An 11,964-nucleotide genomic window follows, 5' to 3' on the forward strand; every position below is an offset into this window, starting at 1 on the left:
CCTTTAATCCTCATCAAGAGGCTCTTTAGTTCTTCTTCACTTTCTGCCATAAGCGTGGTGTCATCCGCCTATCTGAGGTTATTGATATTTCTCCTGGCAATCTTGATTCCAGCTTGTGCTTACAGCCCAGCGTTCCTCATGATGTACTCTGTATAGACGTTAAATAAACAGAGTGGCAATATACAGCCCTGACGTACTCCTTTTCCTATTTGGACCAGTCTGTTATTCCATGTCCAGTTCTAACTGTTGCTTCCTGACCTGCATACTAATTTCTCAATAGACAGGTCAGGTGGTCTGGTATTCCCATCTCTTTCAGAATTTTCCACAGTTTATTGTGATCCACATAGTCAAAGGCTTTGGCATAGTCAATAAAACAGAAATAGATGTTTTTCTGGAATGCTCTTGCTTTTTCGATGATCCAACGGATGCTGGCAATTTGATCTCTGGTTCCTTTACCTTTTCTAAATCCAGCTTGAACATCTGGAAGCTCACAGTTCACATACTGTTGGAGCCTTACTTGGAGAATTTTGAGCAATACTTTAGTAGCGTGTGAGATGAGAGGAATTGTGCGGTAGTTTAAACATTATTTGGCATTGCCTTTCTTAGGGACTGGAATGAAAACTGACCTTTTCCAGTCCTGTAGCCACTGCTGAGTTTTCCCTAACCCTAACCCAAATATGCTGACATATTGAGTGCAACACTTTCACAGCATCATCTTTTAGGATTTGAAATAGCTCAACTGGAATTCCATCACCTCTATTAGGTTTGTTCATAGTGATGCTTCCTAAGGCCCACTTTACATTGTATTCCAGGATGTCTGGCTGTAGGTGAGTGATCACACCATCGTGATTATCTGGGTTGTGAAGATCTTTTTTATACAATTGTTCTGTGTAATTTTGCCACCTCTTCTTAATATCTTCTCTTTCTGTTAGGTCCATATCATTTCTCTCCTTTATTGAGTCCATCTTTGCATGAAATGTTCCCTTGGTATCTCTAATTTTCTTGAAGAGATCTCTAGTCTTTCCCATTCTATTGTTTTCCTAGTAGTACTAGGTGCACTGCTTGTTGGAATTAATCATTTGGTTTTCCAGAAGATGCTAATAGAGGACTCCCTTCCAATCCCACAATATACATAGCCTCACCTTTTCTGGATGAAGATTGGCGTTTGGTGTGGTTGGTGATTGTTCAAGCACAATCTCTTCCATTCCACATTATGGTACAGTATACAGTTTTCATCACCCATAACAATTTGTTCTAAAAATGGAATGCTTTTGTCACATTCAGTAGAGAATTGCATGTGGAAATATAGTCAAGAAGTTTTTCAATTGACTTACGTGGAACCCAAACATCAAAGCAATTAATATAACCAAGCTGGTGCAAATGATTTTCAACGCTTGATTTGGATATTTGGAGAATGTCAGCTAACTCCTGTGTGGTATAACATTGATTGTTGTCAATTATGTCTTGATTTGATCACTATCAACTTCAGCTGGTCTGAACATCATCCAGAGAGAAATCTCCAGCATGAAACTTTGCAAACCACTTTTGACATGTTTGATCAGGGTCAGCACCTTCTAAATACACGGAACAAATCTTTGCTTTTCAGTTATGTTTTTTACCTTTCTTTAAATAATACAGCATAACATGCCAAAAATGAGGTTTTTATCTTCCATCTTCAACATTAAAATGGCTACACAAAAATTCACCAATGCTGGTAAGTTTTTTAATGCATGCTGATATGAGAACTGTTACAATACAATCTAACAAAACTGCTTTGAATGAAATTAAAGACAACTAAGCACTACTAGAATCAGCCTACAGAAAAAATGAATGAATTTTTTGGCTAACACAATACATACAAAGTTACGTTTACGGTATACTGTAGGCTTCCCAGGTGGTGTGGTGGTAAAGAATTCGCCTGCCAATGCAGGAGACATTAAGAGACATGCATTTGATCCTGGTTGGGAAGATCCCCTGGAGTGGAAACCCACTTTAGAATTCTTGCCTGGGAAATCCCATGGACAGAGGAGCCTTGCAAGCTACAGTCCATGGGGTCACAAAGAGTTGGACACGACTGAGTGACTGAGCATGCACAAACTCATGTAGTCTATTAAGTGTGCAACAGTATTATGTTTAAAAATACAATGTAAGGGGGGGCAGTCCCAAGATGGTGGAGGAATAGGACAGGGAGACCACTTTCTCCCCCACAAATGCGTCAAAAGATCATTTGAATGCTGACCAACTTCCACAAAACAACTTCTGTATGCTGGCGGAGGACACCAGGCACTCAGAAAGGCAGCCCATTCTCTTTGAAAGGAGGTAGAACAAAATATAGAAGACAAAAAGAGAGACAAAAGAATTAGGGACGGAGATCCGTCCTGAGGAGGGAGTTGTGAAACAGAAGTTTCCAAACAGTAGGAAACCCTCTCACAGGTGGGTCTGTGGGGAGTTCTGAAATCTCAGAGGGCAACATAACTGGGAGAAAAGAAAAAAAAAAAAACAAAAAAACAACCCACAGAATAGGCACCTAACTGCAACTGCCAGCAGAGAAGTAGCCCAGAGGCTGGTATCCACCAGCAGCGAGGGGGATCTGGACAGGGAGGTGTGGGTGGTATCATCGGTCCTTAGCGTAAAGACCAGGCCTCAATGCCCTGAGGACAATCTGAAGGGGATAATGTGAGATAGCAACCCAAACTGTGAGATCGCCAGAAAGGAAAAAAAAAAAGAGAGAGAACTTTCCTGTGAAAGGCTATAACTCAGAGCCTGGCCCATTCTCAGAGCAAAAGGATTGAGTGAATACCAAAGGAGAGCTACCCGGCTGCATACAGGCCCCTCCCCACCACCACCGGAGGCAGAGAGGCAGGTGTGCAACAGCCAGAGCCTGAAGGCAAGGGGCTGCTCTAATCTCGGCCCCTGAGACCAGCATCCTCCAGCAAACTGTGAGCAGGCTCCCAGTTGCTAATCACGTCTTCCTAGGATCCTGGATGGTTGACATCTGCCAGGAGGGCCACAGCCTGAGATCAGCTCCCCAAAAGAGATATATGGCACACCTGAGATGGTGCTCTCACAGTGCACCTGGGAAGCCGAGCAGCCAGGACCAGGGGTGTGATTAAAACACACCTGGAACAGTGTGCTCACCAAGCACCTGGTCACCTGAGCTGGTCAGACTCGGGAAGGGCACAAAATGCATGCCCAACCAAGTCTGTGCCCTTGAGGAGAACCCGAGAACCTGAACCTGAGTGGCTTAGACCTGGGAAGTGCATGAAACATAGGGCCTGCTTTGGACAGTGCCCTGCAGAGCACCCTGGAGCCAGAGCAGTGTAGACCCGGAAAGCACATGCTGCTGTGAGCTGGGGCAAAGGCAATGCGGTCCATACACTGCGAGCACTCCCCATACACATCAGCGATATTTGTTTGCAGTGTTCCTCCCTCCCCACGACACAACTGAACAAGTGAGCCTAAATAAGTGACCACCTTCACCCCTTTGTGTCAGGGCAGAAATTAGACACCAAAGAGACTTGCAAACAGAGGAAGTCAAAATAAACAAAGAATAGGGAATCGCTCTGGAAGTGACAGGTACAACAGATTAAAACCCTGTAGTTAACATTGACTAAGTATTGGAGGCGGCCTACAGACTTTGCGAACAAGTACAAGCTGGAACAAGGAACTATCTGAAACTGAAGTGACCCCACACTGCCCACAACAGCTCCAGAGACATTCCTAAATATATTTTTACAATTATCACTTTTTAATTTTTGTAGTTCAAGTTCATTTCTCCTTTAATTTTCATTTTTATAACCTCCTGTTACCTTGCCAAAAAAAGACCCTAATTTTAAAGCAAACTTCATATATATTTTTCACAATTTTTGTGATTTTGTTTTGTATTTTTAATATTGTATTTTGAGAGTCTAGCCTCTACACTAGATTTTTAATATTTGCTTTTTGGTATTTGCTATCAGTTATGTACCTTTAAGAATCTAATCTTCAGTATCCACTTTCACTTAGGGGTGCGATTACTGACTTGATTGCTCTCTCCCGTTTTGACACTCCCTTTTCTCCCCCAGGCCACCTCTATCTCCTCCCTTCCCCTTCTCTTCTCTACTTAACTCGGTGAATCTCTCTAGGTATTCTAGGCTGTGGAGAACACTTAGGGAACTGATTACTGGCTAGATTGGTCTCTCCCTTTTTGACTCCCCCGTCTTCTCCTCTTGGTTACCTCTATCTCCCTCCTCCCTCTTCTCTTCTCTAAGTAACTCTGTGAATCTCTCTGGGTGTTACAGGCTGTGGAAAGCACACAGGGAATTGATTACTAGCTAGACTGCTTTCTCCCCTTTGACTCTCCCTCTTCTCCTCCTGGTGACCTCTATCTCCCTCCTCCTCTTCTCTTCCATGTAACTCTGTGAACCTTTTTGGTGTCCCTTGCTGTGGAGAATTGTTTCACCATTAACTTAGATGTTTTATCATCTGTGCTGTATGGATGGAGAAGTCTTGAGGCTACTCTAAGACTAAGACTGAAAGCCAGAGGCAGGAGGCTTAACTCCAAAACTTGAGAACATCAGAGAACTCGTGATTCCAGGGAACATTAATAGACAAGAGCTCATCCAAAAGCCTCCGTATCAACACTGAAACCAAGCTCCACCTAAGAGCCAACAAGTTCCATAACAAGACATACCAGGCTAATTCTCCAGCAAAGCAGGAACACAGCCCTGAGCATTAAAAGACAGGCTGCCCAAAGCCATACCAAAACCATAGACACCCCAGAACTCACTACTGGACACTTCATTGCACTGCAGAGAGAAGAGATCCAGCTCCACCCACCAGAACATGGACACAAGCTCTCCTAACCAGGAAACCTTGACAAGCCACTAGTCCAATCCCACCTGCAGGGATCAGATTCCACAATAGAGAGGAACCATGAACTTTAAGCCTACCTAAAGGGCACCCCAAACACAGCAATCTAAACAAAATGAAAAGGCAGAGAAATATTCAGCAGGTAAAGGAATATGATAAATGCCCACCAAACAAAAAGAGTAGGAGATAGGGAGTCTACCTGAAAAAGAATTCAGAATAATAGTAAAGATGATCCAAAATCTTGAAAACAAAATGGAGTTACAGATAAATAGATTAGAGACAAGGATTGAGAAGATGCAAGAAACATTCAACAAGGACTTAGAATAAATAAAGAAGAGTCAATCAACAATGAATAATGCAATAACTGAGACCAAAAGCACTCTGGAGGGAAACAAGAGTAGAATAACTGAGGCAGAAGATAGGAAAAGTGAGATGGAAGACAGAATGGTAGAAATAAATGAAGCAGAGAGGAAAAAAGAATTAAAAGAAATGAGGACAATCTCAGAGAGCTCTGAGACCATGTTAAATGCCCCATCCGAACCATAGGAGTCCCAGAAAAAGAAATCAAAAAGAACAGGCATGAGAAAATACTTGAAGAGATAATAGTTGAAAACTTCCCTAAAATGGGTAAGGAAATAGCCAACAAAGTCCAAGAAACTCAGAGAGTCCCAAACAGAATAAACCCAAGGTGAAGACACACATTAATCAAATTAACAAAGATCAAACACAAAGAACAAATATTAAAAGCAGCAAGGGAAAAGCAACAAATAACACACAAGGGGATCCCCATAAGGATAACAGCTGATCTTTCAACAGAAACTCTTCAGGCTAGAAAGGAATGGCAGGACATACTTAAAGTGATGAAAGAAAAACCTACAACCCAGATTACTATATCCAGGAAGGATTTCATTCAAATATGAAGGAAAAAGCAAAAGCTTTACAGACAAGCAAAAGAATTCAGCACCTCCAAACCAACTCTTCAACAAATGCTAAAGGATCTTCTCTAGACAGGAAACATGAAAAGGTTTATAAATTCAAACCCAAAATAATAAAGTAAATGGCAACAGGATCATACCTATCATTAATTACCTTAAATGTAAATGGGTTGAATACAGCACCCAAAAGATAAAGACTGGCTGAATGGATACAAAAACAAGACCCCTATATATGCTGTTTACAAGAGACCCACCTCAAATCAAGGGACTGAAAGTGAAGGGCTGGAAAAAGATATTTTATGCAAATAGAGACCAAAAGAAAGCAGGAGTAGCAGTACTCATATCAGATAAAATAGATTTTGAAATAAAGGCCATGAAAAGAGACAAAGGATACTACATAATATCAAAGGATCAATCCAGGAAGAGGCTGTAACAATTATAAATATATATGCACCCAACATAGGAGCACCTCAATACATAAGGCAAATGCTAACAAGTATGAAAGGGGAAATTAACAAGAATAGTGAAAGACTTTAATACCCCACTCACACCTATGGATAGATCAACCAAACAGAAAATTAGCAAGGAAACACAAACTTTAAATGATACAATGGACCAGCTAGACCTAATTGATATCAATAGGACATTTCACCCCATAACAATGAATTTCACCTTTTCCTCACGTGCACACAGAACATTCTCCAGGATAGATCACATTCTGGGCCATAAATATAGCCTTAGTAAATTCAAAAAAGCTGAAATCATTCAAGCATCTTTTCTGATCACAATGTGGTAAGATTAGATGTCAACTACAGGAAAAAAACTATTAAAAATACAAACATATGGAGGCTAAATAACATGCTTCTGAATAACCAACAAATCATGAAAGAAATAAAAAAGGAAATAAAATATGCATACAAATGAATGAAAATGAAAACATGACAACCCAAAACCTATGGGATTCAGTAAAAGCAGTGCTAAGGGGAAGGTTCATAGCAATACAAGCCTACCTCAAGAAACAAGAGAAAAATCAGATAAATAACCTAACTTTACACCTAAAGCAACTAGAAAAAGAAGAAATGAAGAACCTCAGGGTTAGTAGAAGGAAAGAAATCATAAAAATTAGGGCAGAAATAAATGAAAGAGAAACAAAGGAGACTATAGCAAAAATCAACATAAGTAAAAGCTGGTTCTTTGGGAAGATAAATAAAATACACAAACCATTAGCCAGACTTATCAAGAAAAAAAGGGAGAAGAATCAAATCAACAAAATTAGAAATGAAAATGGAGAAATCACAACAGACAACACAGAAATACAAAGCATCATAAGAGACTACTATCAGCAATTATATGCCAATAAAATGGATAACTTGGAAGAAACAGATGAATTCTTAGAAAACCATAATCTTCTAAAACTGAACCAGGAAGAAACAGAAAATCTTAACAGATCCATCCCAAGCACAGAAATAGAAAATGTAATAAAAAATCTTCCAACAAACAAAAGCCCAGGACCAGATGGCTTCACAGGTGAATTCTACCAAAACTTTAGAGAAGAGCTAACACCTATCGTACTCAAACTCTTCCAGAAAGTTGCAGAGGAAGGTAAACTCCCAAACTCATCTATGAGGCCACCATTATCCTAATACCAAAACCAGATAAAGATGCCACAAGAAAAGAAAACTACAAGCCAACATCACTGATGAACACAGATGCAAAAATCCTCAACAAAATTCTAGTAAACAGAATCCAACAACATATTGAAAAGATCATACATCATGAGCAAGTGGGCTTTATCACAGGGATGCAAGGATTCTTCAATATTTGCAAATCAATCAATGTGATACACCACATTAACAAATTGAAGGATAAAAACCATATGATTATCTCAATAGATACAGAGAAAGCCTCTGACAAAATTCAACATCCATTTATTATAAAAACTCTCCAGAAAGTAGGCATAGAAGGAATATACCTCAACATAATAAAAGCCATATATGATAAACCCACAGCAAACATTATCCTCAATGGTGAAAAACTGAAAGCATTTCCCCTAAAGTCAGGAACAAGACAAGGGTGCCCACTCTCACCACTACTATTCAACATAGTTTTGGAAGTTTTAGTCACAGCAATTAGAGAAGAAAAAGAAATAAAAGGAATCCAGATTAGAAAAGAAGTAAAACTCTCATTGTTTGCACATGACATGATCCTCTACATAGAAAACCCTAAAGACACCACCAGAAAATTACTAGAGCTAATCAATGAATATAGTAAAGTTGCAGGATATAAAATAATATTCAGAAATCCCTTGCATTCCTATATACTAACAATGAGAAAACAGAAAGAGAAATTAAGGAAATAATCACATTCACCATTGTGACAAAAAAGAATAAAATACTTAGGAATAAATCTACCCAAAGAAACAAAAGACCTATATATAGAAAACTATAAAACACTGATGAAAGAAATCAAAGATGACACAAATACATGGAGAAATATACCATGTTCATGGATTAGAAGAATCAATATAGTGAAAATGAGTATACTACCCAGGGCAATCTATAGATTCAATGCAATCCCTATCAAGCTACCAACAGTATTTTTCAGAGAACTAGAACAAATAATTTCACAATTTGTATGGAAATACAAAAAAACCTCGAAAAGCCAAAGCAATTTTGAGAAAGAAGAATGGAACTAGAGGAATCAACCTGCCTGACTTCAGACTACACTACAAAGCTATATGACAGTATGGTATTGGCAAAAAGACAGAAATACAGAGCAGTAGACAAAACAGAAAGCCCAGAGCTAAGTCCACGAACCTATGGACACCTTATCTTTGACAAAGGAGGGAAAAACATACAATGGAGAAAAGACAATCTCTCTAACAGGTGGTGCTGCGAAAACTGGTCAACCACCTGTAAAAGAATCAAACTAGAACACCTTTTAACACCATACACAAAAATAAACTCAAAATGGATTAAAGATCTAAATGTAAGACCAGAAACTATAAAACTCCTAGAGGAAAACATAGGCAAAACACTCTCTGACATAAACCACAGCAAGATCCTCTCCCAGAGGATCTTCACAGCAAGACCCACCTCCCAGAGTAATGCAAATAAAAGCAAAAAAAAATAAATGGGACCTAATTAAACTTAAAAGCTTTTGCACAACAAAGGAAACTATAAGCAAGGTGAAAAGACAGCCTTCAGAGTGGGAGAAAATAATAGCAAATGAAGCAACTGACAAAGAATTAATCTCAAAAATATATAAACAGATCATGCGGCTCAATACTAGAAAAATAAATGACCCAATCAAAAAATGGGCCAAAGAACTAAACAGACATTTCTCCAAAGAAGACATACAGATGGCTAACAAACACATGAAAAGATGCTTAACATAACTCATTATCAGAGAAAGGCAAATCAAAACCATGATGAGGTACCATCTCATACTGATCAGAATGGCCGCTATCAAAAAGTCCAGAAACAATAAATGCTGGAGAGGATGCAGAAAAAACGGAACCCTCTTACTGTTGGTGGGAATGCAAACAAGTACAGCAACTATGGAGAACAGTGTGGAGGTTCCTTAAAAAACTGAAAATAGAACTGCCTTATGACCCAGCAATCTTAATGCTGGGCATACACACCAAGGAAACCAGAATTGAAAGAGACATGTGTACCCCAGTGTTCACTGAAGCACTGTTTACAATAGCTAGGACATGGAAGCAACCTAGATGTCCATTGCCAGATGAATGTATAAGAAAGTTGTGGTACATATACACAATGACTATTACTCATATATTAAAAAGAACACATTTGAATCAGTTCTAATGAGGTGGATAAAACTGGAGCCTTTATACAGAGTGAAGTAAGTCAGAAAGAAAAACACCAATACAGTATACTAACACATATATATGGAATTTGGGAGAAGGCAGTGGCACCCCACTCCAGTACTCTTGCTTGGAGAATCCCATGGACGGAGGAGCCTGGTAGGCTGCAGTCCATGGGGTTTCGAAGAATCGGACACAACTGAGTGACTTCACTTTCACTTTTCACTTTCATGCATTGGAGGAGGAAATGGCAACCCACTCCAGTGTTCTTGCCTGGAGAATCCCAGGGACGGGGGAGCCTGGTGGGCTGCTGTCTCTGGGGTCACACAGAGTCGGACACGACGGAAGTGACTTAGCATAGCATTAGCATATGGAATTTAGAAAGATGGTAATGACAACCCTATATGCTAGACAGCAAAAGAGACACAGATATAAATAACAGACTTTTGGACTCTGTGGGGGAAGCTGAGGGTGGGATGATGTGAGAGAATGGCATTGAAACATGTATATTACCATATGTGAAATAGATCACCAGTCGAAGTTTGATGCATGAAACAGGGTACTCAAAGCTGGTACACTGGGATGGCCCAGAGGGATGGGATGCAGCGGGAGGTGGGAGGGCAGTTTGAGATAGGGGACACATGTACATCCCTGGCTGATTCATGTCAATGTATGGCAAAAAACCACCGTAGTATTGTAAGGTAATTAGCCTCCAATTAAAATAAATTAATTAATTTTAAAAATACAATGTAAATATCTTAACAAATACTTAACTGCTAAAAAATGCTGATCATCATCTGCTGCTGCTGCTAAGTCGCTTCAGTCGTGTCTGACTCTGTGCGACCCCAGAGACGGCAGCCCACCAGGCTCCCCCGTCCCTGGGATTCTCCAGGCAAGAACACTGGAGTGGGTTGCCATTTCCTTCTCCAATGCATGAAAGTGAAAAGTGAAAGTGAAGTCTCTGAGTCGTGCCTGATTCTTAGAGACCCCATGGACTGCAGCCCACCAGGCTCCTCCGTCCATGGGATTTTCCAGGTAAGAGTACTGGAGTCGAGTGCCATTGCCTTCTCCAGATCATCATCTGAGCTATCAGCAAGTCAGAGTGGTAACATCAAAGATCACTGATCACAGATCACCATAACAAATACAGTAAAAAGAAAAAGCTTGAAATATTGTAAGAATTATCAAAATGTGACAGAGATATTAAGTGAGCAAATGTTGCTGGAAAAATGGTGCTGATAGACATGTTCAGTGCAGGGTTGCCACAAAACTTCAATTTGTAAAATACACAGTTATCTATAAAACGTAATAAAGCAAAGTACAATAAAATGAGGTATGCCTATATCTTGAAAAGAATAAAAGATTACTTTTATTATTTTAAAATTTTTTTCTTCTTTTAATTTCTTTTTAATACATATGACTGTTTCATCAAAAATTGATAACACTGTCTTCTGGAATTTACAATATATGTAAGTGCAATACTTCAATGCATGCATACTCAAAGAACTGCTCAGTCATCTTCAACTCTTTGCAACCCCATGTGTATGTGCGTGCTCAGTCACTCAGTAGTGTCTGACTCTTCACAACCGTATAGACTGTAGCCTGTCAGGCTCCTCTATGGAATTTTATGGGCAAGAACACTTCAGTGGGTTATCATTTCCTTTTCCCGGGGGTCTTCCCGACCTAGGGATGGAACCTGTCTCTTGCACCTCCTACACTGGCAGAAGGATTCTTTACCACTGTGCCTCAAGCCCACAATGACCTAAATTTGTACCTTAATAATATAAAAAAAAAATATTGAAGTTTTATAATTTAAAAAGCAGAAAAATAGAGATTAGAGCATAAATCAATGAAACAGAATATAGAATAAATTAGTAAGACCAAAAGCTGGCTCTTTGAGAATAATAAAATCAATAAAACTCTAGCCAGATTGATCATGAAGAAAAAAAGAAAATACATTACCAACATCAGCAAAGAATGAGGTAACATGTGCTTAGTCACTCAGTCATGCCCAACTCTTTGTGACCCATGGACTGTAGCCTGCCAGGCTCCTTTGTCTATGGGGATTCTCCAGGCAAGAATAACCGAGTGGGTTGCCATGCCCTCCTCCAGGGCATCTTCCCAATACAGGGATTGAATCCAGGTCTCCTGCATTGCAGGCAGATTCTTTACCATCTGAGCCACCTAACTACACATAATTAAAAGTGGAGAGGATGTATTTTTGGCATAATAGCATGAAGAGTACCATGTAATGGTTCCCCAGAAAAACTGGAGAAAATTAATTTGAAAAAATCATTAAAATCTAAGAGTACACAGCACACACACCCCAAAAAAAACTCAGTAAGAACAGTA

The sequence above is a fragment of the Bubalus bubalis genome, chromosome 19, assembly GCF_019923935.1.
Source record: "Bubalus bubalis isolate 160015118507 breed Murrah chromosome 19, NDDB_SH_1, whole genome shotgun sequence".
Lineage (NCBI taxonomy): Eukaryota > Metazoa > Chordata > Mammalia > Artiodactyla > Bovidae > Bubalus > Bubalus bubalis.